At 46.8% G+C, this 27,989-nt stretch overlaps 12 non-coding genes and 1 pseudogene across 12 annotated transcripts; all 13 read left to right on the top strand.

Annotated features, from left to right (window-relative positions):
* Positions 1 to 180: 180 nt before the first annotated feature.
* On the top strand, positions 181 to 371 carry LOC141205574 (U2 spliceosomal RNA). The gene has a single exon (XR_012276258.1). It is a non-coding gene; the product is annotated as a U2 spliceosomal RNA (small nuclear RNA).
* A 1,115-nt stretch (positions 372 to 1,486) lies between these two features.
* On the top strand, positions 1,487 to 1,677 carry LOC141205576 (U2 spliceosomal RNA). The gene has a single exon (XR_012276260.1). It is a non-coding gene; the product is annotated as a U2 spliceosomal RNA (small nuclear RNA).
* Positions 1,678 to 2,795: 1,118 nt separating this feature from the next.
* LOC141205577 (U2 spliceosomal RNA) lies at positions 2,796 to 2,986 on the top strand. Its single transcript, XR_012276261.1, has one exon. It is a non-coding gene; the product is annotated as a U2 spliceosomal RNA (small nuclear RNA).
* A 1,115-nt stretch (positions 2,987 to 4,101) lies between these two features.
* Positions 4,102 to 4,292, top strand: LOC141205578 (U2 spliceosomal RNA). The gene has a single exon (XR_012276262.1). It is a non-coding gene; the product is annotated as a U2 spliceosomal RNA (small nuclear RNA).
* Positions 4,293 to 5,407: 1,115 nt separating this feature from the next.
* LOC141205579 (U2 spliceosomal RNA) lies at positions 5,408 to 5,598 on the top strand. The gene has a single exon (XR_012276263.1). It is a non-coding gene; the product is annotated as a U2 spliceosomal RNA (small nuclear RNA).
* A 1,115-nt stretch (positions 5,599 to 6,713) lies between these two features.
* On the top strand, positions 6,714 to 6,904 carry LOC141205581 (U2 spliceosomal RNA). The gene has a single exon (XR_012276264.1). It is a non-coding gene; the product is annotated as a U2 spliceosomal RNA (small nuclear RNA).
* Positions 6,905 to 8,019: 1,115 nt separating this feature from the next.
* Positions 8,020 to 8,210, top strand: LOC141205582 (U2 spliceosomal RNA). The gene has a single exon (XR_012276265.1). It is a non-coding gene; the product is annotated as a U2 spliceosomal RNA (small nuclear RNA).
* Positions 8,211 to 9,325: 1,115 nt separating this feature from the next.
* Positions 9,326 to 9,516, top strand: LOC141205583 (U2 spliceosomal RNA). Its single transcript, XR_012276266.1, has one exon. It is a non-coding gene; the product is annotated as a U2 spliceosomal RNA (small nuclear RNA).
* A 1,115-nt stretch (positions 9,517 to 10,631) lies between these two features.
* LOC141206133 (U2 spliceosomal RNA) lies at positions 10,632 to 10,822 on the top strand. Its single transcript, XR_012276799.1, has one exon. It is a non-coding gene; the product is annotated as a U2 spliceosomal RNA (small nuclear RNA).
* A 1,115-nt stretch (positions 10,823 to 11,937) lies between these two features.
* Positions 11,938 to 12,128, top strand: LOC141205584 (U2 spliceosomal RNA). The gene has a single exon (XR_012276267.1). It is a non-coding gene; the product is annotated as a U2 spliceosomal RNA (small nuclear RNA).
* A 6,155-nt stretch (positions 12,129 to 18,283) lies between these two features.
* On the top strand, positions 18,284 to 18,489 carry LOC141206344 (U2 spliceosomal RNA; annotated as a pseudogene).
* A 1,115-nt stretch (positions 18,490 to 19,604) lies between these two features.
* LOC141205585 (U2 spliceosomal RNA) lies at positions 19,605 to 19,795 on the top strand. The gene has a single exon (XR_012276268.1). It is a non-coding gene; the product is annotated as a U2 spliceosomal RNA (small nuclear RNA).
* Positions 19,796 to 20,910: 1,115 nt separating this feature from the next.
* Positions 20,911 to 21,101, top strand: LOC141205586 (U2 spliceosomal RNA). Its single transcript, XR_012276269.1, has one exon. It is a non-coding gene; the product is annotated as a U2 spliceosomal RNA (small nuclear RNA).
* The last annotated feature ends 6,888 nt before the right edge of the window (positions 21,102 to 27,989 follow it).

Here is a 27,989-nt window from a genome sequence, read left to right on the forward strand (position 1 = left end):
GGTGGAGTTATGCAGATCTAAAACGCGTGGATTGCAGCAGCAGCAAGCCGAAAAGTGCAGGCATGTAAGGGATCTAGAGGTTGACAACATGTCTTCTTAACGGGAGTCCAGGAGCTCATCTCCACAAATGGACTTTTCAGGATCCTTGGGTGGCTCCGTAGTTTGAAACCAATTCTGGTTATCGCTTCTCGGCCTTTTGGCTAAGATCAAGTGTAGTATCTGTTCTTATCAGTTTAATATCTGATACGTCCCCTATCTGGGGACCATATATTAAATGGATTTTTAGAACAGGGAGATGGAAAAAGAGCTTGCTCTGTCCACTCCACGCATTGACCTGGTATTGCAGTATCTCCAGGACCGGTGCACCCCTTCTTTAATGCAGTTTCTAAAATCAGAAAGAATTGAATTCAATGTTTTTTGTTCATTTTGCTTGTTTGTCGGATTTGGGGATGGACTCTTTGGCTTTGCTTTTCTTCTCCTCATTGGATTTTTCATGTTCAAAGTTGCAGAAGCCAGATTACAAGCTCATTTTGGTTCAACTTCAGCAACTGTGCATTGCATTGCCATGTAATGTGATGCAATGCTATCTTTCTAGCTCTCCCTTTTTACTTCCTTTTGGATAAACAGACATATTAGGCAAGCATTTTGGAGCTTTCACCTAAATAACTACAGGTGGTGAGATAAGCTGCACAATATAATTGACCTTTCAGTATATTGTTGCACACACACCATCTATTTAGCAAATGCCCTTGTTATCAACAGCAGCCTTTTAAACTCACCTGAGCTAACAGGTATGTGCGCTGGTTACTCTGCTGCGCTTAAAATTTCTTTTTTGGTTTGCTACAATGCCTTTTCTGAAACGTTGTCTCCTTCTGCTGGAACACTGACTTCTTTCATTTAATGCCTGCAGACTATAAAAGAGAACCCAACCCAAAAAGTTTGGTTGATTAGTCTGTGGCATTCTGTTAAACTGTTGCTTATGGCGGTCTCTGTGAGCTTCTCAGCGACATTCAGCCAGCCAGGTATCCTGCCTGCAGTAGATGGAATGTGGCAATGGAACGCTGGCTGCGCGTGTCATAATAGGCTCTGAGCCTTTATATACCTGTGCACAGCAGCAGCCACCTTCAGTTTGCTGCTGGACAGCCAGCAGCAGCAGCAGCAGGAGAGGTATGTAATCAGGAGCCCTCCTGCTAAGGGTAGACAGCTGCTCGTTCCACCCCACCCCCCGCCTTAATTGGTTCTCCTCCCTTCCAACGGTGTTGAGGCGGGTGGGAACAGCAGGGGGTGAAGGTGCTGTGTTTAAAGAGGTGGAGTTATGCAGATCTAAAACGCGTGGATTGCAGCAGCAGCAAGCCGAAAAGTGCAGGCATGTAAGGGATCTAGAGGTTGACAACATGTCTTCTTAACGGGAGTCCAGGAGCTCATCTCCACAAATGGACTTTTCAGGATCCTTGGGTGGCTCCGTAGTTTGAAACCAATTCTGGTTATCGCTTCTCGGCCTTTTGGCTAAGATCAAGTGTAGTATCTGTTCTTATCAGTTTAATATCTGATACGTCCCCTATCTGGGGACCATATATTAAATGGATTTTTAGAACAGGGAGATGGAAAAAGAGCTTGCTCTGTCCACTCCACGCATTGACCTGGTATTGCAGTATCTCCAGGACCGGTGCACCCCTTCTTTAATGCAGTTTCTAAAATCAGAAAGAATTGAATTCAATGTTTTTTGTTCATTTTGCTTGTTTGTCGGATTTGGGGATGGACTCTTTGGCTTTGCTTTTCTTCTCCTCATTGGATTTTTCATGTTCAAAGTTGCAGAAGCCAGATTACAAGCTCATTTTGGTTCAACTTCAGCAACTGTGCATTGCATTGCCATGTAATGTGATGCAATGCTATCTTTCTAGCTCTCCCTTTTTACTTCCTTTTGGATAAACAGACATATTAGGCAAGCATTTTGGAGCTTTCACCTAAATAACTACAGGTGGTGAGATAAGCTGCACAATATAATTGACCTTTCAGTATATTGTTGCACACACACCATCTATTTAGCAAATGCCCTTGTTATCAACAGCAGCCTTTTAAACTCACCTGAGCTAACAGGTATGTGCGCTGGTTACTCTGCTGCGCTTAAAATTTCTTTTTTGGTTTGCTACAATGCCTTTTCTGAAACGTTGTCTCCTTCTGCTGGAACACTGACTTCTTTCATTTAATGCCTGCAGACTATAAAAGAGAACCCAACCCAAAAAGTTTGGTTGATTAGTCTGTGGCATTCTGTTAAACTGTTGCTTATGGCGGTCTCTGTGAGCTTCTCAGCGACATTCAGCCAGCCAGGTATCCTGCCTGCAGTAGATGGAATGTGGCAATGGAACGCTGGCTGCGCGTGTCATAATAGGCTCTGAGCCTTTATATACCTGTGCACAGCAGCAGCCACCTTCAGTCTGCTGCTGGACAGCCAGCAGCAGCAGCAGCAGCAGGAGAGGTATGTAATCAGGAGCCCTCCTGCTAAGGGTAGACAGCTGCTCGTTCCACCCCACCCCCCGCCTTAATTGGTTCTCCTCCCTTCCAAGGGTGTTGAGGCGGGTGGGAACAGCAGGGGGTGAAGGTGCTGTGTTTAAAGAGGTGGAGTTATGCAGATCTAAAACGCGTGGATTGCAGCAGCAGCAAGCCGAAAAGTGCAGGCATGTAAGGGATCTAGAGGTTGACAACATGTCTTCTTAACGGGAGTCCAGGAGCTCATCTCCACAAATGGACTTTTCAGGATCCTTGGGTGGCTCCGTAGTTTGAAACCAATTCTGGTTATCGCTTCTCGGCCTTTTGGCTAAGATCAAGTGTAGTATCTGTTCTTATCAGTTTAATATCTGATACGTCCCCTATCTGGGGACCATATATTAAATGGATTTTTAGAACAGGGAGATGGAAAAAGAGCTTGCTCTGTCCACTCCACGCATTGACCTGGTATTGCAGTATCTCCAGGACCGGTGCACCCCTTCTTTAATGCAGTTTCTAAAATCAGAAAGAATTGAATTCAATGTTTTCTGTTCATTTTGCTTGTTTGTCGGATTTGGGGATGGACTCTTTGGCTTTGCTTTTCTTCTCCTCATTGGATTTTTCATGTTCAAAGTTGCAGAAGCCAGATTACAAGCTCATTTTGGTTCAACTTCAGCAACTGTGCATTGCATTGCCATGTAATGTGATGCAATGCTATCTTTCTAGCTCTCCCTTTTTACTTCCTTTTGGATAAACAGACATATTAGGCAAGCATTTTGGAGCTTTCACCTAAATAACTACAGGTGGTGAGATAAGCTGCACAATATAATTGACCTTTCAGTATATTGTTGCACACACACCATCTATTTAGCAAATGCCCTTGTTATCAACAGCAGCCTTTTAAACTCACCTGAGCTAACAGGTATGTGCGCTGGTTACTCTGCTGCGCTTAAAATTTCTTTTTTGGTTTGCTACAATGCCTTTTCTGAAACGTTGTCTCCTTCTGCTGGAACACTGACTTCTTTCATTTAATGCCTGCAGACTATAAAAGAGAACCCAACCCAAAAAGTTTGGTTGATTAGTCTGTGGCATTCTGTTAAACTGTTGCTTATGGCGGTCTCTGTGAGCTTCTCAGCGACATTCAGCCAGCCAGGTATCCTGCCTGCAGTAGATGGAATGTGGCAATGGAACGCTGGCTGCGCGTGTCATAATAGGCTCTGAGCCTTTATATACCTGTGCACAGCAGCAGCCACCTTCAGTCTGCTGCTGGACAGCCAGCAGCAGCAGCAGCAGGAGAGGTATGTAATCAGGAGCCCTCCTGCTAAGGGTAGACAGCTGCTCGTTCCACCCCACCCCCCGCCTTAATTGGTTCTCCTCCCTTCCAAGGGTGTTGAGGCGGGTGGGAACAGCAGGGGGTGAAGGTGCTGTGTTTAAAGAGGTGGAGTTATGCAGATCTAAAACGCGTGGATTGCAGCAGCAGCAAGCCGAAAAGTGCAGGCATGTAAGGGATCTAGAGGTTGACAACATGTCTTCTTAACGGGAGTCCAGGAGCTCATCTCCACAAATGGACTTTTCAGGATCCTTGGGTGGCTCCGTAGTTTGAAACCAATTCTGGTTATCGCTTCTCGGCCTTTTGGCTAAGATCAAGTGTAGTATCTGTTCTTATCAGTTTAATATCTGATACGTCCCCTATCTGGGGACCATATATTAAATGGATTTTTAGAACAGGGAGATGGAAAAAGAGCTTGCTCTGTCCACTCCACGCATTGACCTGGTATTGCAGTATCTCCAGGACCGGTGCACCCCTTCTTTAATGCAGTTTCTAAAATCAGAAAGAATTGAATTCAATGTTTTTTGTTCATTTTGCTTGTTTGTCGGATTTGGGGATGGACTCTTTGGCTTTGCTTTTCTTCTCCTCATTGGATTTTTCATGTTCAAAGTTGCAGAAGCCAGATTACAAGCTCATTTTGGTTCAACTTCAGCAACTGTGCATTGCATTGCCATGTAATGTGATGCAATGCTATCTTTCTAGCTCTCCCTTTTTACTTCCTTTTGGATAAACAGACATATTAGGCAAGCATTTTGGAGCTTTCACCTAAATAACTACAGGTGGTGAGATAAGCTGCACAATATAATTGACCTTTCAGTATATTGTTGCACACACACCATCTATTTAGCAAATGCCCTTGTTATCAACAGCAGCCTTTTAAACTCACCTGAGCTAACAGGTATGTGCGCTGGTTACTCTGCTGCGCTTAAAATTTCTTTTTTGGTTTGCTACAATGCCTTTTCTGAAACGTTGTCTCCTTCTGCTGGAACACTGACTTCTTTCATTTAATGCCTGCAGACTATAAAAGAGAACCCAACCCAAAAAGTTTGGTTGATTATTCTGTGGCATTCTGTTAAACTGTTGCTTATGGCGGTCTCTGTGAGCTTCTCAGCGACATTCAGCCAGCCAGGTATCCTGCCTGCAGTAGATGGAATGTGGCAATGGAACGCTGGCTGCGCGTGTCATAATAGGCTCTGAGCCTTTATATACCTGTGCACAGCAGCAGCCACCTTCAGTCTGCTGCTGGACAGCCAGCAGCAGCAGCAGCAGGAGAGGTATGTAATCAGGAGCCCTCCTGCTAAGGGTAGACAGCTGCTCGTTCCACCCCACCCCCCGCCTTAATTGGTTCTCCTCCCTTCCAACGGTGTTGAGGCGGGTGGGAACAGCAGGGGGTGAAGGTGCTGTGTTTAAAGAGGTGGAGTTATGCAGATCTAAAACGCGTGGATTGCAGCAGCAGCAAGCCGAAAAGTGCAGGCATGTAAGGGATCTAGAGGTTGACAACATGTCTTCTTAACGGGAGTCCAGGAGCTCATCTCCACAAATGGACTTTTCAGGATCCTTGGGTGGCTCCGTAGTTTGAAACCAATTCTGGTTATCGCTTCTCGGCCTTTTGGCTAAGATCAAGTGTAGTATCTGTTCTTATCAGTTTAATATCTGATACGTCCCCTATCTGGGGACCATATATTAAATGGATTTTTAGAACAGGGAGATGGAAAAAGAGCTTGCTCTGTCCACTCCACGCATTGACCTGGTATTGCAGTATCTCCAGGACCGGTGCACCCCTTCTTTAATGCAGTTTCTAAAATCAGAAAGAATTGAATTCAATGTTTTTTGTTCATTTTGCTTGTTTGTCGGATTTGGGGATGGACTCTTTGGCTTTGCTTTTCTTCTCCTCATTGGATTTTTCATGTTCAAAGTTGCAGAAGCCAGATTACAAGCTCATTTTGGTTCAACTTCAGCAACTGTGCATTGCATTGCCATGTAATGTGATGCAATGCTATCTTTCTAGCTCTCCCTTTTTACTTCCTTTTGGATAAACAGACATATTAGGCAAGCATTTTGGAGCTTTCACCTAAATAACTACAGGTGGTGAGATAAGCTGCACAATATAATTGACCTTTCAGTATATTGTTGCACACACACCATCTATTTAGCAAATGCCCTTGTTATCAACAGCAGCCTTTTAAACTCACCTGAGCTAACAGGTATGTGCGCTGGTTACTCTGCTGCGCTTAAAATTTCTTTTTTGGTTTGCTACAATGCCTTTTCTGAAACGTTGTCTCCTTCTGCTGGAACACTGACTTCTTTCATTTAATGCCTGCAGACTATAAAAGAGAACCCAACCCAAAAAGTTTGGTTGATTAGTCTGTGGCATTCTGTTAAACTGTTGCTTATGGCGGTCTCTGTGAGCTTCTCAGCGACATTCAGCCAGCCAGGTATCCTGCCTGCAGTAGATGGAATGTGGCAATGGAACGCTGGCTGCGCGTGTCATAATAGGCTCTGAGCCTTTATATACCTGTGCACAGCAGCAGCCACCTTCAGTTTGCTGCTGGACAGCCAGCAGCAGCAGCAGCAGGAGAGGTATGTAATCAGGAGCCCTCCTGCTAAGGGTAGACAGCTGCTCGTTCCACCCCACCCCCCGCCTTAATTGGTTCTCCTCCCTTCCAACGGTGTTGAGGTGGGTGGGAACAGCAGGGGGTGAAGGTGCTGTGTTTAAAGAGGTGGAGTTATGCAGATCTAAAACGCGTGGATTGCAGCAGCAGCAAGCCGAAAAGTGCAGGCATGTAAGGGATCTAGAGGTTGACAACATGTCTTCTTAACGGGAGTCCAGGAGCTCATCTCCACAAATGGACTTTTCAGGATCCTTGGGTGGCTCCGTAGTTTGAAACCAATTCTGGTTATCGCTTCTCGGCCTTTTGGCTAAGATCAAGTGTAGTATCTGTTCTTATCAGTTTAATATCTGATACGTCCCCTATCTGGGGACCATATATTAAATGGATTTTTAGAACAGGGAGATGGAAAAAGAGCTTGCTCTGTCCACTCCACGCATTGACCTGGTATTGCAGTATCTCCAGGACCGGTGCACCCCTTCTTTAATGCAGTTTCTAAAATCAGAAAGAATTGAATTCAATGTTTTTTGTTCATTTTGCTTGTTTGTCGGATTTGGGGATGGACTCTTTGGCTTTGCTTTTCTTCTCCTCATTGGATTTTTCATGTTCAAAGTTGCAGAAGCCAGATTACAAGCTCATTTTGGTTCAACTTCAGCAACTGTGCATTGCATTGCCATGTAATGTGATGCAATGCTATCTTTCTAGCTCTCCCTTTTTACTTCCTTTTGGATAAACAGACATATTAGGCAAGCATTTTGGAGCTTTCACCTAAATAACTACAGGTGGTGAGATAAGCTGCACAATATAATTGACCTTTCAGTATATTGTTGCACACACACCATCTATTTAGCAAATGCCCTTGTTATCAACAGCAGCCTTTTAAACTCACCTGAGCTAACAGGTATGTGCGCTGGTTACTCTGCTGCGCTTAAAATTTCTTTTTTGGTTTGCTACAATGCCTTTTCTGAAACGTTGTCTCCTTCTGCTGGAACACTGACTTCTTTCATTTAATGCCTGCAGACTATAAAAGAGAACCCAACCCAAAAAGTTTGGTTGATTAGTCTGTGGCATTCTGTTAAACTGTTGCTTATGGCGGTCTCTGTGAGCTTCTCAGCGACATTCAGCCAGCCAGGTATCCTGCCTGCAGTAGATGGAATGTGGCAATGGAACGCTGGCTGCGCGTGTCATAATAGGCTCTGAGCCTTTATATACCTGTGCACAGCAGCAGCCACCTTCAGTCTGCTGCTGGACAGCCAGCAGCAGCAGCAGCAGGAGAGGTATGTAATCAGGAGCCCTCCTGCTAAGGGTAGACAGCTGCTCGTTCCACCCCACCCCCCGCCTTAATTGGTTCTCCTCCCTTCCAAGGGTGTTGAGGCGGGTGGGAACAGCAGGGGGTGAAGGTGCTGTGTTTAAAGAGGTGGAGTTATGCAGATCTAAAACGCGTGGATTGCAGCAGCAGCAAGCCGAAAAGTGCAGGCATGTAAGGGATCTAGAGGTTGACAACATGTCTTCTTAACGGGAGTCCAGGAGCTCATCTCCACAAATGGACTTTTCAGGATCCTTGGGTGGCTCCGTAGTTTGAAACCAATTCTGGTTATCGCTTCTCGGCCTTTTGGCTAAGATCAAGTGTAGTATCTGTTCTTATCAGTTTAATATCTGATACGTCCCCTATCTGGGGACCATATATTAAATGGATTTTTAGAACAGGGAGATGGAAAAAGAGCTTGCTCTGTCCACTCCACGCATTGACCTGGTATTGCAGTATCTCCAGGACCGGTGCACCCCTTCTTTAATGCAGTTTCTAAAATCAGAAAGAATTGAATTCAATGTTTTTTGTTCATTTTGCTTGTTTGTCGGATTTGGGGATGGACTCTTTGGCTTTGCTTTTCTTCTCCTCATTGGATTTTTCATGTTCAAAGTTGCAGAAGCCAGATTACAAGCTCATTTTGGTTCAACTTCAGCAACTGTGCATTGCATTGCCATGTAATGTGATGCAATGCTATCTTTCTAGCTCTCCCTTTTTACTTCCTTTTGGATAAACAGACATATTAGGCAAGCATTTTGGAGCTTTCACCTAAATAACTACAGGTGGTGAGATAAGCTGCACAATATAATTGACCTTTCAGTATATTGTTGCACACACACCATCTATTTAGCAAATGCCCTTGTTATCAACAGCAGCCTTTTAAACTCACCTGAGCTAACAGGTATGTGCGCTGGTTACTCTGCTGCGCTTAAAATTTCTTTTTTGGTTTGCTACAATGCCTTTTCTGAAACGTTGTCTCCTTCTGCTGGAACACTGACTTCTTTCATTTAATGCCTGCAGACTATAAAAGAGAACCCAACCCAAAAAGTTTGGTTGATTATTCTGTGGCATTCTGTTAAACTGTTGCTTATGGCGGTCTCTGTGAGCTTCTCAGCGACATTCAGCCAGCCAGGTATCCTGCCTGCAGTAGATGGAATGTGGCAATGGAACGCTGGCTGCGCGTGTCATAATAGGCTCTGAGCCTTTATATACCTGTGCACAGCAGCAGCCACCTTCAGTCTGCTGCTGGACAGCCAGCAGCAGCAGCAGCAGGAGAGGTATGTAATCAGGAGCCCTCCTGCTAAGGGTAGACAGCTGCTCGTTCCACCCCACCCCCCGCCTTAATTGGTTCTCCTCCCTTCCAACGGTGTTGAGGCGGGTGGGAACAGCAGGGGGTGAAGGTGCTGTGTTTAAAGAGGTGGAGTTATGCAGATCTAAAACGCGTGGATTGCAGCAGCAGCAAGCCGAAAAGTGCAGGCATGTAAGGGATCTAGAGGTTGACAACATGTCTTCTTAACGGGAGTCCAGGAGCTCATCTCCACAAATGGACTTTTCAGGATCCTTGGGTGGCTCCGTAGTTTGAAACCAATTCTGGTTATCGCTTCTCGGCCTTTTGGCTAAGATCAAGTGTAGTATCTGTTCTTATCAGTTTAATATCTGATACGTCCCCTATCTGGGGACCATATATTAAATGGATTTTTAGAACAGGGAGATGGAAAAAGAGCTTGCTCTGTCCACTCCACGCATTGACCTGGTATTGCAGTATCTCCAGGACCGGTGCACCCCTTCTTTAATGCAGTTTCTAAAATCAGAAAGAATTGAATTCAATGTTTTTTGTTCATTTTGCTTGTTTGTCGGATTTGGGGATGGACTCTTTGGCTTTGCTTTTCTTCTCCTCATTGGATTTTTCATGTTCAAAGTTGCAGAAGCCAGATTACAAGCTCATTTTGGTTCAACTTCAGCAACTGTGCATTGCATTGCCATGTAATGTGATGCAATGCTATCTTTCTAGCTCTCCCTTTTTACTTCCTTTTGGATAAACAGACATATTAGGCAAGCATTTTGGAGCTTTCACCTAAATAACTACAGGTGGTGAGATAAGCTGCACAATATAATTGACCTTTCAGTATATTGTTGCACACACACCATCTATTTAGCAAATGCCCTTGTTATCAACAGCAGCCTTTTAAATTCACCTGAGCTAACAGGTATGTGCGCTGGTTACTCTGCTGCGCTTAAAATTTCTTTTTTGGTTTGCTACAATGCCTTTTCTGAAACGTTGTCTCCTTCTGCTGGAACACTGACTTCTTTCATTTAATGCCTGCAGACTATAAAAGAGAACCCAACCCAAAAAGTTTGGTTGATTAGTCTGTGGCATTCTGTTAAACTGTTGCTTATGGCGGTCTCTGTGAGCTTCTCAGCGACATTCAGCCAGCCAGGTATCCTGCCTGCAGTAGATGGAATGTGGCAATGGAACGCTGGCTGCGCGTGTCATAATAGGCTCTGAGCCTTTATATACCTGTGCACAGCAGCAGCCACCTTCAGTCTGCTGCTGGACAGCCAGCAGCAGCAGCAGCAGGAGAGGTATGTAATCAGGAGCCCTCCTGCTAAGGGTAGACAGCTGCTCGTTCCACCCCACCCCCCGCCTTAATTGGTTCTCCTACCTTCCAACGGTGTTGAGGCGGGTGGGAACAGCAGGGGGTGAAGGTGCTGTGTTTAAAGAGGTGGAGTTATGCAGATCTAAAACGCGTGGATTGCAGCAGCAGCAAGCCGAAAAGTGCAGGCATGTAAGGGATCTAGAGGTTGACAACATGTCTTCTTAACGGGAGTCCAGGAGCTCATCTCCACAAATGGACTTTTCAGGATCCTTGGGTGGCTCCGTAGTTTGAAACCAATTCTGGTTATCGCTTCTCGGCCTTTTGGCTAAGATCAAGTGTAGTATCTGTTCTTATCAGTTTAATATCTGATACGTCCCCTATCTGGGGACCATATATTAAATGGATTTTTAGAACAGGGAGATGGAAAAAGAGCTTGCTCTGTCCACTCCACGCATTGACCTAGTATTGCAGTATCTCCAGGACCGGTGCACCCCTTCTTTAATGCAGTTTCTAAAATCAGAAAGAATTGAATTCAATGTTTTTTGTTCATTTTGCTTGTTTGTCGGATTTGGGGATGGACTCTTTGGCTTTGCTTTTCTTCTCCTCATTGGATTTTTCATGTTCAAAGTTGCAGAAGCCAGATTACAAGCTCATTTTGGTTCAACTTCAGCAACTGTGCATTGCATTGCCATGTAATGTGATGCAATGCTATCTTTCTGGCTCTCCCTTTTTACTTCCTTTTGGATAAACAGACATATTAGGCAAGCATTTTGGAGCTTTCACCTAAATAACTACAGGTGGTGAGATAAGCTGCACAATATAATTGACCTTTCAGTATATTGTTGCACACACACCATCTATTTAGCAAATGCCCTTGTTATCAACAGCAGCCTTTTAAACTCACCTGAGCTAACAGGTATGTGCGCTGGTTACTCTGCTGCGCTTAAAATTTCTTTTTTGGTTTGCTACAATGCCTTTTCTGAAACGTTGTCTCCTTCTGCTGGAACACTGACTTCTTTCATTTAATGCCTGCAGACTATAAAAGAGAACCCAACCCAAAAAGTTTGGTTGATTAGTCTGTGGCATTCTGTTAAACTGTTGCTTATGGCGGTCTCTGTGAGCTTCTCAGCGACATTCAGCCAGCCAGGTATCCTGCCTGCAGTAGATGGAATGTGGCAATGGAACGCTGGCTGCGCGTGTCATAATAGGCTCTGACCCTTTATATACCTGTGCACAGCAGCAGCCACCTTCAGTCTGCTGCTGGACAGCCAGCAGCAGCAGCAGCAGGAGAGGTATGTAATCAGGAGCCCTCCTGCTAAGGGTAGACAGCTGCTCGTTCCACCCCACCCCCCGCCTTAATTGGTTCTCCTCCCTTCCAACGGTGTTGAGGCGGGTGGGAACAGCAGGGGGTGAAGGTGCTGTGTTTAAAGAGGTGGAGTTATGCAGATCTAAAACGCGTGGATTGCAGCAGCAGCAAGCCGAAAAGTGCAGGCATGTAAGGGATCTAGAGGTTGACAACATGTCTTCTTAACGGGAGTCCAGGAGCTCATCTCCACAAATGGACTTTTCAGGATCCTTGGGTGGCTCCATAGTTTGAAACCAATTCTGGTTATCGCTTCTCGGCCTTTTGGCTAAGATCAAGTGTAGTATCTGTTCTTATCAGTTTAATATCTGATACGTCCCCTATCTGGGGACCATATATTAAATGGATTTTTAGAACAGGGAGATGGAAAAAGAGCTTGCTCTGTCCACTCCACGCATTGACCTGGTATTGCAGTATCTCCAGGACCGGTGCACCCCTTCTTTAATGCAGTTTCTAAAATCAGAAAGAATTGAATTCAATGTTTTTTGTTCATTTTGCTTGTTTGTCGGATTTGGGGATGGACTCTTTGGCTTTGCTTTTCTTCTCCTCATTGGATTTTTCATGTTCAAAGTTGCAGAAGCCAGATTACAAGCTCATTTTGGTTCAACTTCAGCAACTGTGCATTGCATTGCCATGTAATGTGATGCAATGCTATCTTTCTAGCTCTCCCTTTTTACTTCCTTTTGGATAAACAGACATATTAGGCAAGCATTTTGGAGCTTTCACCTAAATAACTACAGGTGGTGAGATAAGCTGCACAATATAATTGACCTTTCAGTATATTGTTGCACACACACCATCTATTTAGCAAATGCCCTTGTTATCAACAGCAGCCTTTTAAACTCACCTGAGCTAACAGGTATGTGCGCTGGTTACTCTGCTGCGCTTAAAATTTCTTTTTTGGTTTGCTACAATGCCTTTTCTGAAACGTTGTCTCCTTCTGCTGGAACACTGACTTCTTTCATTTAATGCCTGCAGACTATAAAAGAGAACCCAACCCAAAAAGTTTGGTTGATTAGTCTGTGGCATTCTGTTAAACTGTTGCTTATGGCGGTCTCTGTGAGCTTCTCAGCGACATTCAGCCAGCCAGGTATCCTGCCTGCAGTAGATGGAATGTGGCAATGGAACGCTGGCTGCGCGTGTCATAATAGGCTCTGAGCCTTTATATACCTGTGCACAGCAGCAGCCACCTTCAGTCTGCTGCTGGACAGCCAGCAGCAGCAGCAGCAGGAGAGGTATGTAATCAGGAGCCCTCCTGCTAAGGGTAGACAGCTGCTCGTTCCACCCCACCCCCCGCCTTAATTGGTTCTCCTCCCTTCCAACGGTGTTGAGGCGGGTGGGAACAGCAGGGGGTGAAGGTGCTGTGTTTAAAGAGGTGGAGTTATGCAGATCTAAAACGCGTGGATTGCAGCAGCAGCAAGCCGAAAAGTGCAGGCATGTAAGGGATCTAGAGGTTGACAACATGTCTTCTTAACGGGAGTCCAGGAGCTCATCTCCACAAATGGACTTTTCAGGATCCTTGGGTGGCTCCGTAGTTTGAAACCAATTCTGGTTATCGCTTCTCGGCCTTTTGGCTGCGATCGTATGACTGTACCTTGATTGGTGCGAGTCTCCTGGAGGAATCCGGACCCTTTTGTGGAGGATTTTCTGCTTTTTCCTGTGGTATTCCATACCGACAGAATCCAAGATGTCTTTTGTGAAGAACACCATCCGTTTGTCCGTGGATCCATCTGACCAGAACAAGAACAACGTGGTTTTCATTGTCCAAGACATCGTTGAAGGCAAAGCTGGAGCAAGACGTTCTGGGATCCTCAGTGTCAACGAATTTTCACGTCAAGGTAATTATGACGTTACCTTTATGGACCAGGATGTTTGCCTTAATGTCTTTGAATGGCTCCGTGGTCACTCTAGTGACCCCTGCTTGGAAGGAGTTAGATGGGAACCTTTGTTTGGTCTGCAAGAAAAGGAGGTGACTGTGACTGTCTATAACCCTTTTACAGACCCTGAGCTGCTGGAGTGCTTCCTCTCTCGCTACTGTGAATATGTGCGGAAGGGAGTGAAGCAAGTCAATTGTCTAGGAATCTTTAACTGTCAGTATAAATTCCGTGTGAAATTGAAAAGGGATCCTGACAGTGTGGGGGGCTTTAGACACCCTCCATCAAATTTTTCCGTTGCAGGCCATAGAGGTTTCCTCTTTTACCCAGGCCAGCCCATGTTTTGCCGTAGATGCTTTTCTTTCGGACATACCATGGTAACATGCCTTAAAGGGCAGTGTTGCCGAAATTGCAGAAAGGAGGGGCATATGGCCAACCAGTGTCCAGAGGCCAAGTCCTGTGATGTCTGTGGGAGTAGTGATCACATGTATAAGGACTGTCCTATGAGTGCACCTAGACGTTCTGATAAAGAACAGAAGGAGGAGGAGCTGGAGAGGAGGCAGATGGCAAGCGCACTGAAAGTGCTGGAAAGATTGGAGAGGGAGGAGAGAGAGGGAAGGAGGCGGGAAACTGGTAGAGCCTCTCCCTCTACGGCGCCAGAGGAGGTGTCCCTGAGACCATGTTCTTCTTCTGCTGAAGAAATGAGGAAGAAGCGGAGGGAAGAAAAGGAGTTCTGGAGGGAAGTGGCAAAGGTGGAGAAAAAGGCAGTGTCTGCGAGAATATCTAGGAAAGTGGTGGAAGCAGAGCTGCCTGAGATGATGACTTTTGGAGAGGCAATGGACGCAACAGGATGTGAAGTGCAAATCTCGGAACCCGACAGTCCTGAACACCCTTCGGGTCCTGAAAACACTGAAGATTTTTCTTCGGAGGATGATAGGGGTGCAAAGAAGAGTCGTAGGGAGGATGGTGGGGGCAGTGATGATGCAGATTTTAGTGAGCCTCAGAGGAAGATCAGAACTGCCAGAATGAGGAGTGTGGCTGGTGAAGCCAGCGGGTCGGAAACCAGCTGTTCTGTTCTGATGGCGGAGGAGGATAGTGGTGGTGCTGGATAGTGTCACCATATAATATTGTAAATGTTTTTTCTTTTTGTCCTCTTGTGAGCTTTGGTTTAGGCCAAAGGCTATTTCTTTGTGTAATTGGTGAAGGAGTAGAAGTATTATGGGATTTACCATAGTGTCCCAAAACGTAAGAGTGTTTAAAAGTAAAGTAAGAAGAGCTGCTATTTTTGAGTTTTTAGCTATGCAAAATGCATCTATTTTTTGTTTACAAGAATGTGGGGTAGTGGATGGTGTGAAAGGGGATGAATGGTCTTATGGAGCGTCTGTGTGGTCGGGGAGTGCATGTAATAAGAATGATGGTGTGGGTATTTTGGTTAAAGGAAGGGAGGTTGTTTTGAGTGATTATTTGGTTATTGAGGTGGGGAGATGTATCCTTGCTAATTTTGTATACAAGAATGTAAAGTTTTGTGTTATTAATGTTTATGCGCCAGTTGAAAAAAATGAGCGCAAAAATTTATTTGAAAAAATTAAGCTTTTTGTTCCAGGAAGAATACCTGTGGTAATTGTGGGTGATATGAACTGTGATGTGGGGAGAGTGAATGTGGATGTGTCTGGGAAAGCATTATTGGAGTTAGTGAATGATTTTGGGTTGTGTGATATGCAGCGCGTGTGTAACATGAATCCTTTGTTGAACACTTTCTTTTCTGAGAGTGGTAGGGTACAATCCAGATTGGATTATTGTTTTATTTCTAAAAATATGGTTTCTGTTAATTATAGGCAGGAAAACGTTCTTTTTTCAGATCATGTGTGTATGTTGTGTGAGTTGGATATAAAAGTTGATGGAGTGTTTGGGAGAGGATTGTGGAAGTTAAATGTTAAACTGTTAGAGAATGAAGATGTGAGAAAGGAGTATGAAAGGCGGTATGAAGAATGGTGTAAGCATAAAAATGAGTTTGGGAATGTTTGTGAGTGGTGGGACTGGGTGAAGAAACAAACAAAAATGTTCTTTAAAAATTTAGGATACAAGTATGCAGCAATTAAAAGAGAGAGTTTTGTTAAACTGAACGCGCGGTTGAGCGTTTTGTATAAGTTAAGGGAAGGAGGAGTTGAGGTGGAGGAGGATATTTTAGAGGTAAAAAAGGAGATTAGTGAGTTTTTGTTGGAGAGAGGGAGAAGCATAGTGTTTAGGGCAAAGATTGATAAGATGGAGCAGGATGAGAAATGTTCTCGGTTTTTCTTTAAAAAAGTTTTTGGAAAGAAACAGAGTATGAGCGTGGTGTATGGAGCAGATGGAAGTGAGGTGAGTGGAGAGGATATGTGTGAAGAGGTGGCTAAGTTTTATGAGGATCTGTATGCAGTGAAACAGAGGGATGAATGTTTGGAGAATGATGTTTTGAGTGTGTTAGAGAGTAAGTTGAGTGAAGCAGAAAGAGAGAGAGTGATGGGTGAGGTGACTGGTGATGAGGTATGGAAGGTTATGTGTAGTATGGCTTTGAATAAGACGCCGGGGGAGGATGGCCTCCCAGTAGAATTTTATCGTGTGATGTGGGGTGTGATTGGTAAGGACTTTGTGGATGTATGTAAGTATATGTGGGGAAACATGGAGGTGGCTGAGAGTATGCGTGCAGGTATGGTTGTGTTAATTCCTAAGAAAGGGGATTTGAAAAGTCTGAGGAATTGGAGGCCAATAACGTTACTTAATTGTGATTATAAAATCTATGCAAAACTTATGGCTAATAGGATGCGTGATGTGATAGAGAGTGTGATTGGGGATGAGCAGTGTTGTGCGGTACCTGGGAGGCGGATTCATGAGTGTGTGTGTATGTTAAGAGATTGTCTATGGGATTGCATGGGTCGTAAGAAGAGTGTATTTTTGTTAAGTTTGGATTTTGAAAAGGCTTATGATAGGTTGTCGCATGGTTTTTTGTTCAGAGTGTTGTTAAAAATGGGTTTTCCGGCTGATTTTGTTGGGCGAGTGAGAAGTTTGTATGCGGGTGTTTATAGCTGTGTTTTAATGAATGGGTATGTGGGTAGGAAAGTGAATGTGTTTTCGGGTGTGCGACAGGGGTGTCCTTTGTCCCCTGTAGCATTTATTTGTGCAATTGAGCCATTGTTGTGTATGCTGAGGAAAGATAAGGTAATTTGTGGTGTGCAAGTGCCGGGAGGTGGAGGAAAAGAATGGAAGGTGAGTGGTTATATGGATGACGTGTGTGTATTATGTGATTCTGAATGTTCGGTGAGGCGGGTGAAGTTGTTAGTGTCTATTTTTTGTGGTGCATCTGCGTTTAAAGTGAATTGGGAAAAGAGTGAGTGTAAGGGTTTTGGAGGCGGAAGTTTAAGTAGGGATGTAGGTGTGAATGTAGTGAATGGACCTATTAAAGTTTTGGGTGTGAAGTTTTCAGAGAGTTTGGATGGGAAAGAAAGTTGGGATGATGCGAAAGGAAAAGTTGAGCAGAAGTTGAATTTTTGGAAATTGAGGAGTTTATCCTTTTTTGGGAAGATTTTAATTGTTAAGAGTGTGGTGTTGCCAATATTTTTATATATTGCGGTAGTATTTCCACCAGGATATATGTGTATGAGAAGCTTGAATAGAATTTTATTTGTTTTTTTGTGGAACTCGAAAATGGAGAGAGCTAGGAGAGAAATTTTGGTTAAAAGAGTGGAAAAAGGTGGTTTGGGTTTTCCGAATTTGGACGTGTTTTTTGGTGTGAATATCATTGTGTTTGTTTTGAAAGTGATTAGGGCGGATGGAAAGTTTTCATCTATGTGTAGGTATTTATTTGGAGCGTATTTGTTTCGTTTAAAGTGGCAAGAAAGGGATTTGCGATGTCCGATTGCTTTTGAGGTGCCTGTATGGTATGTGTGGGTTTATAAGTTTTTGGTGAGGTATGAACTGTGTGATGCAGATGTGAGATTGCTGGAGAATAAGAAGGCTGTGTATAGGATGATTGAATGTAGAGAGGTAGAATGTGGAATAAATATGGTTAGGGGTGGTGATGTGCAGAAGGTTTGGAAGAAAGTGCGGATGAGTGGTATGACCAACAAACAGAGTGAAGTTGTGTGGCAGTCTTTACATGGAGTATTACCTGTGAGAGAGTTTCAGAGGAATAGAGGTTTGGTGAGGAGTGAAATGTGTCCAAGAAATGGCTGTGGTGGAAGGGAAAGTGTGTTGCATGTTTTTTGGAATTGCCAGTATGCTAGAGATGTGATTGGGAGAATGGGGCCTTTGTGTAAAGAATTGTGTGGTGTGAATTTGTTGTCTTTTGAGTTGTTTATGTTTGGTTTGGGAATATGTGATGGGACGAAGGAAAGAGTCTTGTGGTTGATGCTTGCATGTATAAAGGAAGTGTTATGGGATGTGAGGAATGTGTATGTGTTTAAAAGGAAGGAAATTGCTGTAAAGGATAGTGTGAAGGTGATTTTGGGGAAGATGTATGTGTGTTTCCTATGGGACAAAAAGAGGAGAGGGGAAGTGGATGCGGAGGGAATATGGAAAGTTAAAAAGTGGAGATATATTGTTAGTACCTCTTGATTTTTGTTATTGTTGTTTTGAAATATGAAATAAATATTTCCGATGATGATGGGGACAGCAAATTGCGTATTGGATTTGACGCAGCTGTTTTGATGGAATTTTCCTTTGTCTGGTTTCCATAGACTGTGGAATTTCCTCGTCTGAGGAGAAAAAAGAAAAAAAAAAAAAAAAAAAAAAAAAAAATCTGTTCTTATCAGTTTAATATCTGATACGTCCCCTATCTGGGGACCATATATTAAATGGATTTTTAGAACAGGGAGATGGAAAAAGAGCTTGCTCTGTCCACTCCACGCATTGACCTGGTATTGCAGTATCTCCAGGACCGGTGCACCCCTTCTTTAATGCAGTTTCTAAAATCAGAAAGAATTGAATTCAATGTTTTTTGTTCATTTTGCTTGTTTGTCGGATTTTGGGATGGACTCTTTGGCTTTGCTTTTCTTCTCCTCATTGGATTTTTCATGTTCAAAGTTGCAGAAGCCAGATTACAAGCTCATTTTTGTTCAACTTCAGCAACTGTGCATTGCATTGCCATGTAATGTGATGCAATGCTATCTTTCTAGCTCTCCCTTTTTACTTCCTTTTGGATAAACAGACATATTAGGCAAGCATTTTGGAGCTTTCACCTAAATAACTACAGGTGGTGAGATAAGCTGCACAATATAATTGACCTTTCAGTATATTGTTGCACACACACCATCTATTTAGCAAATGCCCTTGTTATCAACAGCAGCCTTTTAAACTCACCTGAGCTAACAGGTATGTGCGCTGGTTACTCTGCTGCGCTTAAAATTTCTTTTTTGGTTTGCTACAATGCCTTTTCTGAAACGTTGTCTCCTTCTGCTGGAACACTGACTTCTTTCATTTAATGCCTGCAGACTATAAAAGAGAACCCAACCCAAAAAGTTTGGTTGATTAGTCTGTGGCATTCTGTTAAACTGTTGCTTATGGCGGTCTCTGTGAGCTTCTCAGCGACATTCAGCCAGCCAGGTATCCTGCCTGCAGTAGATGGAATGTGGCAATGGAACGCTGGCTGCGCGTGTCATAATAGGCTCTGAGCCTTTATATACCTGTGCACAGCAGCAGCCACCTTCAGTCTGCTGCTGGACAGCCAGCAGCAGCAGCAGCAGGAGAGGTATGTAATCAGGAGCCCTCCTGCTAAGGGTAGACAGCTGCTCGTTCCACCCCACCCCCCGCCTTAATTGGTTCTCCTCCCTTCCAACGGTGTTGAGGCGGGTGGGAACAGCAGGGGGTGAAGGTGCTGTGTTTAAAGAGGTGGAGTTATGCAGATCTAAAACGCGTGGATTGCAGCAGCAGCAAGCCGAAAAGTGCAGGCATGTAAGGGATCTAGAGGTTGACAACATGTCTTCTTAACGGGAGTCCAGGAGCTCATCTCCACAAATGGACTTTTCAGGATCCTTGGGTGGCTCCGTAGTTTGAAACCAATTCTGGTTATCGCTTCTCGGCCTTTTGGCTAAGATCAAGTGTAGTATCTGTTCTTATCAGTTTAATATCTGATACGTCCCCTATCTGGGGACCATATATTAAATGGATTTTTAGAACAGGGAGATGGAAAAAGAGCTTGCTCTGTCCACTCCACGCATTGACCTGGTATTGCAGTATCTCCAGGACCGGTGCACCCCTTCTTTAATGCAGTTTCTAAAATCAGAAAGAATTGAATTCAATGTTTTTTGTTCATTTTGCTTGTTTGTCGGATTTGGGGATGGACTCTTTGGCTTTGCTTTTCTTCTCCTCATTGGATTTTTCATGTTCAAAGTTGCAGAAGCCAGATTACAAGCTCATTTTGGTTCAACTTCAGCAACTGTGCATTGCATTGCCATGTAATGTGATGCAATGCTATCTTTCTAGCTCTCCCTTTTTACTTCCTTTTGGATAAACAGACATATTAGGCAAGCATTTTGGAGCTTTCACCTAAATAACTACAGGTGGTGAGATAAGCTGCACAATATAATTGACCTTTCAGTATATTGTTGCACACACACCATCTATTTAGCAAATGCCCTTGTTATCAACAGCAGCCTTTTAAACTCACCTGAGCTAACAGGTATGTGCGCTGGTTACTCTGCTGCGCTTAAAATTTCTTTTTTGGTTTGCTACAATGCCTTTTCTGAAACGTTGTCTCCTTCTGCTGGAACACTGACTTCTTTCATTTAATGCCTGCAGACTATAAAAGAGAACCCAACCCAAAAAGTTTGGTTGATTAGTCTGTGGCATTCTGTTAAACTGTTGCTTATGGCGGTCTCTGTGAGCTTCTCAGCGACATTCAGCCAGCCAGGTATCCTGCCTGCAGTAGATGGAATGTGGCAATGGAACGCTGGCTGCGCGTGTCATAATAGGCTCTGAGCCTTTATATACCTGTGCACAGCAGCAGCCACCTTCAGTCTGCTGCTGGACAGCCAGCAGCAGCAGCAGCAGGAGAGGTATGTAATCAGGAGCCCTCCTGCTAAGGGTAGACAGCTGCTCGTTCCACCCCACCCCCCGCCTTAATTGGTTCTCCTCCCTTCCAACGGTGTTGAGGCGGGTGGGAACAGCAGGGGGTGAAGGTGCTGTGTTTAAAGAGGTGGAGTTATGCAGATCTAAAACGCGTGGATTGCAGCAGCAGCAAGCCGAAAAGTGCAGGCATGTAAGGGATCTAGAGGTTGACAACATGTCTTCTTAACGGGAGTCCAGGAGCTCATCTCCACAAATGGACTTTTCAGGATCCTTGGGTGGCTCCGTAGTTTGAAACCAATTCTGGTTATCGCTTCTCGGCCTTTTGGCTAAGATCAAGTGTAGTATCTGTTCTTATCAGTTTAATATCTGATACGTCCCCTATCTGGGGACCATATATTAAATGGATTTTTAGAACAGGGAGATGGAAAAAGAGCTTGCTCTGTCCACTCCACGCATTGACCTGGTATTGCAGTATCTCCAGGACCGGTGCACCCCTTCTTTAATGCAGTTTCTAAAATCAGAAAGAATTGAATTCAATGTTTTTTGTTCATTTTGCTTGTTTGTCGGATTTTGGGATGGACTCTTTGGCTTTGCTTTTCTTCTCCTCATTGGATTTTTCATGTTCAAAGTTGCAGAAGCCAGATTACAAGCTCATTTTGGTTCAACTTCAGCAACTGTGCATTGCATTGCCATGTAATGTGATGCAATGCTATCTTTCTAGCTCTCCCTTTTTACTTCCTTTTGGATAAACAGACATATTAGGCAAGCATTTTGGAGCTTTCACCTAAATAACTACAGGTGGTGAGATAAGCTGCACAATATAATTGACCTTTCAGTATATTGTTGCACACACACCATCTATTTAGCAAATGCCCTTGTTATCAACAGCAGCCTTTTAAACTCACCTGAGCTAACAGGTATGTGCGCTGGTTACTCTGCTGCGCTTAAAATTTCTTTTTTGGTTTGCTACAATGCCTTTTCTGAAACGTTGTCTCCTTCTGCTGGAACACTGACTTCTTTCATTTAATGCCTGCAGACTATAAAAGAGAACCCAACCCAAAAAGTTTGGTTGATTAGTCTGTGGCATTCTGTTAAACTGTTGCTTATGGCGGTCTCTGTGAGCTTCTCAGCGACATTCAGCCAGCCAGGTATCCTGCCTGCAGTAGATGGAATGTGGCAATGGAACGCTGGCTGCGCGTGTCATAATAGGCTCTGAGCCTTTATATACCTGTTGTAACGGGTCCGGGAGGCGGAACCTCTGAGCTACTATACAAGGGGGCGGCCCTTGTAAGGGAGCGGGTGGCAGTCTCTGGGTGAACGGACAGGGAGTAACGGCAAGTGATCAGGGCAGTCTCTGGGTAAGGGGTAGGTACGACCTGTGATGGCAGAGCCTCCGGGTAGGCTAGCAGGCAGATGGTAGATGTGTGCTCCCAGGTGAGCAAGCGAGAGTCTCTGGAATAGCAGGTGGTCACGGCACGTGACGGCGGAACCTCCGGGCTGGCAGGCAGGTAGGTAACGGAGAAGCGCTCCCAGGTGAGCGGGCAAGAGTCTCTGGAATAGCTGGTGGTCACCGCACGTGACAACGGGACCTCCGGGCTGGCAAGCAGGCAGGTAACGGAGATGCGCTCCCAGGTGAGCGGGCAAGAGTCTCTGAGATAGCTGGTGGTCACAGCACGTGACAACGGAGCCTCCGGGCTGGCAAGCAGGCAGATAACGGAGAAGCGCTCCCAGGTGAGCGGGCAAGCTGGTCCATAGACAGACTGACCGGAGTAGTAAGGCAGACCGTCGGACCTCAGGCAAGCAGGCAGGTAGCTGATATGCGCTCCCAGGTGAGCGGGCAGACTGGTCCTTTAGACAGACTGACAGGAGTAGTAAGGCAGACCGTCGGACCTCAGACTGGCAGACAGGTAACAAGTATTCAGGCAGGAATCAGGCAGGTAACTGGCAGGTAACTAGCAGGAAACTGGCAGGTAACTGGCAACGGGACCTGAGGGCTGAAGCACAGGTGAGACACAGGTGCAAACAACATTGCTCGGGCACCTCCATTTTGGAGGAGGTGCCTTATATATGATGAAGTCCTCCGGCCATTGGCCGGGGACTCTTTAGGGCGGCGCGCGCGGCCCCTTTAAGAGGAGGGGAGCGCGCGCGCGCGCGCCCTAAGCACAGGGGCCGGGAAGGAGCGCGCGCTGAGAGCAGAGCAGGAGGAGGACGCCAGGACGGAGCGCGCGCTGACAGCAGAGCGGGGGGAAGATGCCGGGCACGGAGCAGAGCGGTGAGGGGAGCAGCGTCCCTGCCTAGCAGAGGGCAGGGACGCCGGCACTACAGTACCCCCCCCTTTAGGCCCCCCCTTTTTTAGGCCAGACAGAAATTTAGCAAGGATGAGAGGGGCATGGATGTTCTCCCGGGGCTCCCACGTTCTCTCCTCAGGACCAAACCCCTTCCAATCTACCAGAAAAAAGGTCTTTCCTCTTACCCTTTTGGTGGCAAGAATGTTCTCTACCTCAAACTCGTCCTCAGCAGAAACCGGAGCAGGAGGCGTACCTGTAGACTTGGAAAAAGAGTTAAGCACCACAGGTTTGAGGAGAGACACATGGAAGGAGTTAGGGATCCGTAAGTTGGCCGGGAGTTTCAATTTATAGGCCACCGGATTGATCTGACTGATGACCTCCAGTGGGCCGATGAACCGAGGCCCTAACTTATAGGAAGGGATCTTGAGCCGGACATATTTGGATGAGAGCCAGACTTTATCCCCAGGGCGGAATTGAGGAGGGTCCAGACGTTTTTTGTCAGCGTGTCTTTTCATACGCTCGGATGACAGAAGGAGTGCGGACCGGGTACTCTCCCATATGGAGGAAAATTTGTTAACAAGAGATTCCGCAGCCGGATTGTCCGCCGAGGTGGAGACGGGAAACGGGATCCGAGGATGCTGACCGTAGACTACAAAAAACGGGGATTTGGAGGAAGACTCGCTCTCGTGATTGTTGTACGAGAATTCGGCCCATGGCAGGAGATCCACCCAGTCAGAATGGTGGGCATTAACGAAGTGCCGAAGGTAACTGGTCAGGTTCTGATTGATCCGCTCCACTTGACCATTAGACTGTGGGTGGTAAGCGGAGGAGAAGTCCAGGGTGACGTCCAGCAATTTACAAGTGGCTCTCCAGAAACGGGAAGTGAACTGTACCCCACGATCCGACACGATGTGACGGGGCAGGCCATGAAGACGGAAGATGTGGCGGATAAAGTCTTTAGCCAGCTCGGGTGCAGACGGAAGACCTGGCAGTGGAATGAAGTGAGCCATCTTGGAGAAGCGGTCAGCGACCACCCAAATGACCGTACAACCGGCAGAGACGGGCAGATCAGTAATGAAGTCCATCGCTATATGCTGCCAGGGGGCAGCAGGTACTGGCAGAGGTAGGAGGCGGCCGGCCGGTAGGTGTCTCGGAACTTTGTTGCGGGCGCAGGACACACAGGCAGAAACAAAGTCTATTACATCCTTGTGCAGGTTAGGCCACCAGTAGTGCCGGGTAATAAGCTGGAGGGTCTTTTTCTGACCGGCGTGGCCAGCTAGTTTAGACGAATGACCCCAGTGTAGGATCTTCTCCCGATCAGGTACTGGTACGAACGTCTTACCAGGAGGAAGACGATTTAGACTCACGGGAGCCACCTGCATTACTCTGGCGGGATCGATGATATGTTTCAGATCCTCCTCGAGATCAGACACCAGAAAGGACCGAGACAAGGCGTCCGCCTTGACGTTTTTGTCAGCCGGGCGAAAATGAAGGACAAAATCAAAACGAGCAAAAAACAAGGACCACCGGGCTTGGCGCGGGTTAAGTCTCTGGGCATGCTGGAGGTAAGCCAAGTTCTTGTGGTCAGTGTAAATTATTACCGGGTGAAGAGCCCCCTCGAGCAGGTAACGCCACTCCTCCAATGCCAGTTTGATGGCCAATAACTCTCGGTCTCCTATGGAATAGTTGCGCTCAGAGGAGGAGAAGAGTTTAGAGAAGAAGCCACAAGTTACCATCCTCCCGGAAGATGATTTTTGAGTAAGTACCGCTCCGGCTCCAGAGGAGGAGGCGTCAACTTCCAGGAAGAACTGCTTGTTGCCATCTGGGCGATGCAGCACCGGGGCGGAAGAGAAGGCCTGTTTAAGGGAAAGAAAGGCCTCCTCTGCTTCGGGTGGCCACTCTTTGGGATTAGTACCTTTACGGGTGAGCGCAGAAATTGGGGCCGTCCGGGAAGAGAAGTGTGGTATGAAGAGGCGGTAGTAGTTGGCGAAGCCCAGGAATCGCTGAATGGCCTTCAACCCCTCCGGTCGGGGCCATTTCTCGATGGCAGACAGTTTCTCAGGATCCATTTGTAGGCCGGTCTGAGAGATAATGTAGCCCAGAAACGGAAGCGAGGTCTGCTCAAAGAGGCACTTCTCAAATTTAGCGTAGAGATGGTTCTGCCTTAGCCTGAGCAGGACCTGACGAACGTCCCTCCGGTGAGTCTGGAGATCCGGAGAGAAGACCAAGATGTCGTCCAGGTACACCACTACGCAGGAGTAGAGAAGGTCCCGGAAGATGTCATTGACCAACTCTTGAAAGACGGCAGGAGCGTTACAGAGACCAAAGGGCATTACCAGGTATTCATAGTGGCCGTCCCGGGTGTTGAATGCCGTCTTCCATTCATCCCCCTGACGAATACGAACCAGGTTGTACGCCCCACGAAGGTCCAATTTGGTGAAGATCCTAGCCCCCCTCAGACGATCAAATAATTCTGGAATGAGCGGAAGGGGGTACTTATTCTTCACCGTGATCAGGTTTAGGCCTCTATAGTCTATACAGGGACGGAGAGAGCCGTCCTTCTTTTTGACGAAAAAGAAGCCTGCTCCCGCCGGGGAGGTAGATTTCCGGATGAATCCTCTGGCCAGATTCTCCTCAATATATTCGGACATTGACCGGGTCTCAGCAGCGGATAAAGGATAGATACGCCCACGGGGAGGAGTAGTACCGGGTAGCAGATCGATGGGACAGTCGTATGGTCTATGTGGTGGTAATGTCTCTGCCTCCTTTTTATTAAAGACATCTGCATAAGACCAATAAGGAATCGGAAGTCCAGGTAGATTAGCTGGGGTAGGAGAGGGACGGACGGGATGGACGGGAACCAGGCAGGTTTTATGACAGTCTTGTCCCCAGCGAAGGACCTCTCCGGTTTGCCAGTCTAGCACGGGTGCATGTCTCTGGAGCCAGGGCAGACCTAGCAAGAGGGCGTGAGAGAGTCCAGGCAGAACATGAAAGGAGATACTTTCAGAATGCAGCATTCCCACCTGCAGGGTAATGGATTCGGTGATGAGTTGAATGGGGCGAGGTAAGAGGCCCCCATCCACGGCAGCGACAGACAAGGGTACAGCCAGAGGTTTGGTGGGGATGCGGTATTTCTCAACCAGGGACTGTGAAATAAGGTTCCCGGCTGCTCCAGAGTCAAGTTGGGCTAGTTCGAAATAACGGTTCTCCCCGTAGATGATCGAAACTGACAACAGCAGGGATGGAGAGGATTTATTCTTGTCTAGGTGGACCTCTCTGAGCGAACCTAGACACAGGCGTTTCCCGACCTCTCCGGGCAGGCACGGATCCGGTGCTCCTTACTGCCACAGTAGAAGCAGCTCCCCTCGGCACGGCGTGAGTCCTGACGGGTTTTGACCATCTTGGTCTGGTCGACCTGCATAGGCTCAGGAGAGTGTACCTGGGGAGAGATGGAGGGAATGACGGGTTTCTGGAAAGTAGGAGCTAAACGTGGAATCCTTCTCTCACGGGTGACCTCTTTGGCACGCTCCTGGAACCGTAGGTCAATCCGGGTGGCAAGGGTTATTAGATCATCGAGAGAGGTAGGAATGTCCCGACCAGCAAGTTCATCTTTAATACGACCGGACAGACCCTCCCAGAAGACGGATACCAGAGCGTCGTTATCCCAAGCCAGCTCCGAGGCAAGGGTGCGGAACCGTATGGCATATTGGCCCACGGTGAGACCCTCCTGACGGAGGCGTAGCAGAGAGGATGCGGATGAGGTCTTCCGTCCGGGTTCGTCGAAGACTTTCCGGAAAGCCGAGAGAAAAGCAGGCAAGTTGGACACCAGGGGGTCTCCTCTCTCCCATAGAGGATTTAGCCAGGCCAGGGCCTCCCCGGTGAGATGGGACATGATAAAGGCAATTTTGGCCCGGTCGGAATTAAACTGATGGGACAAAAGTTCAAAGTGCAGGGTGCACTGATTTATGAAGCCCCGAGCCTGGACGGAGTCGCCTCCGAAGCGAGGAGGTGCAGACAGCCGGGGACCGGGATAGGTTACCATGGTATTAGTGGGTAGCGGAGCTGCCGGGTTGCGAGTCATGGTACTGGCAGTGGCTGCAGGTGGTGCAATCAGAGTGTCCAGGCGAGTATTGACATTCCGCAGGTGACCCAGGATGGACTCCTGTTGGGACCTTTGACGGGACAGTTCATGACACAGGTCCGTGAGCGAGGGAGTTTGGGTGCCACCGGGTTCCATGGCCCGAGCAAACTGTAACGGGTCCGGGAGGCGGAACCTCTGAGCTACTATACAAGGGGGCGGCCCTTGTAAGGGAGCGGGTGGCAGTCTCTGGGTGAACGGACAGGGAGTAACGGCAAGTGATCAGGGCAGTCTCTGGGTAAGGGGTAGGTACGACCTGTGATGGCAGAGCCTCCGGGTAGGCTAGCAGGCAGATGGTAGATGTGTGCTCCCAGGTGAGCAAGCGAGAGTCTCTGGAATAGCAGGTGGTCACGGCACGTGACGGCGGAACCTCCGGGCTGGCAGGCAGGTAGGTAACGGAGAAGCGCTCCCAGGTGAGCGGGCAAGAGTCTCTGGAATAGCTGGTGGTCACCGCACGTGACAACGGGACCTCCGGGCTGGCAAGCAGGCAGGTAACGGAGATGCGCTCCCAGGTGAGCGGGCAAGAGTCTCTGAGATAGCTGGTGGTCACAGCACGTGACAACGGAGCCTCCGGGCTGGCAAGCAGGCAGATAACGGAGAAGCGCTCCCAGGTGAGCGGGCAAGCTGGTCCATAGACAGACTGACCGGAGTAGTAAGGCAGACCGTCGGACCTCAGGCAAGCAGGCAGGTAGCTGATATGCGCTCCCAGGTGAGCGGGCAGACTGGTCCTTTAGACAGACTGACAGGAGTAGTAAGGCAGACCGTCGGACCTCAGACTGGCAGACAGGTAACAAGTATTCAGGCAGGAATCAGGCAGGTAACTGGCAGGTAACTAGCAGGAAACTGGCAGGTAACTGGCAACGGGACCTGAGGGCTGAAGCACAGGTGAGACACAGGTGCAAACAACATTGCTCGGGCACCTCCATTTTGGAGGAGGTGCCTTATATATGATGAAGTCC

The sequence above is a fragment of the Phyllobates terribilis genome, unplaced genomic scaffold (genome assembly GCF_046119375.1).
Source record: "Phyllobates terribilis strain yellow unplaced genomic scaffold, ASM4611937v1 Scaffold_142__1_contigs__length_4687701, whole genome shotgun sequence".
Classification (NCBI taxonomy): domain Eukaryota; kingdom Metazoa; phylum Chordata; class Amphibia; order Anura; family Dendrobatidae; genus Phyllobates; species Phyllobates terribilis.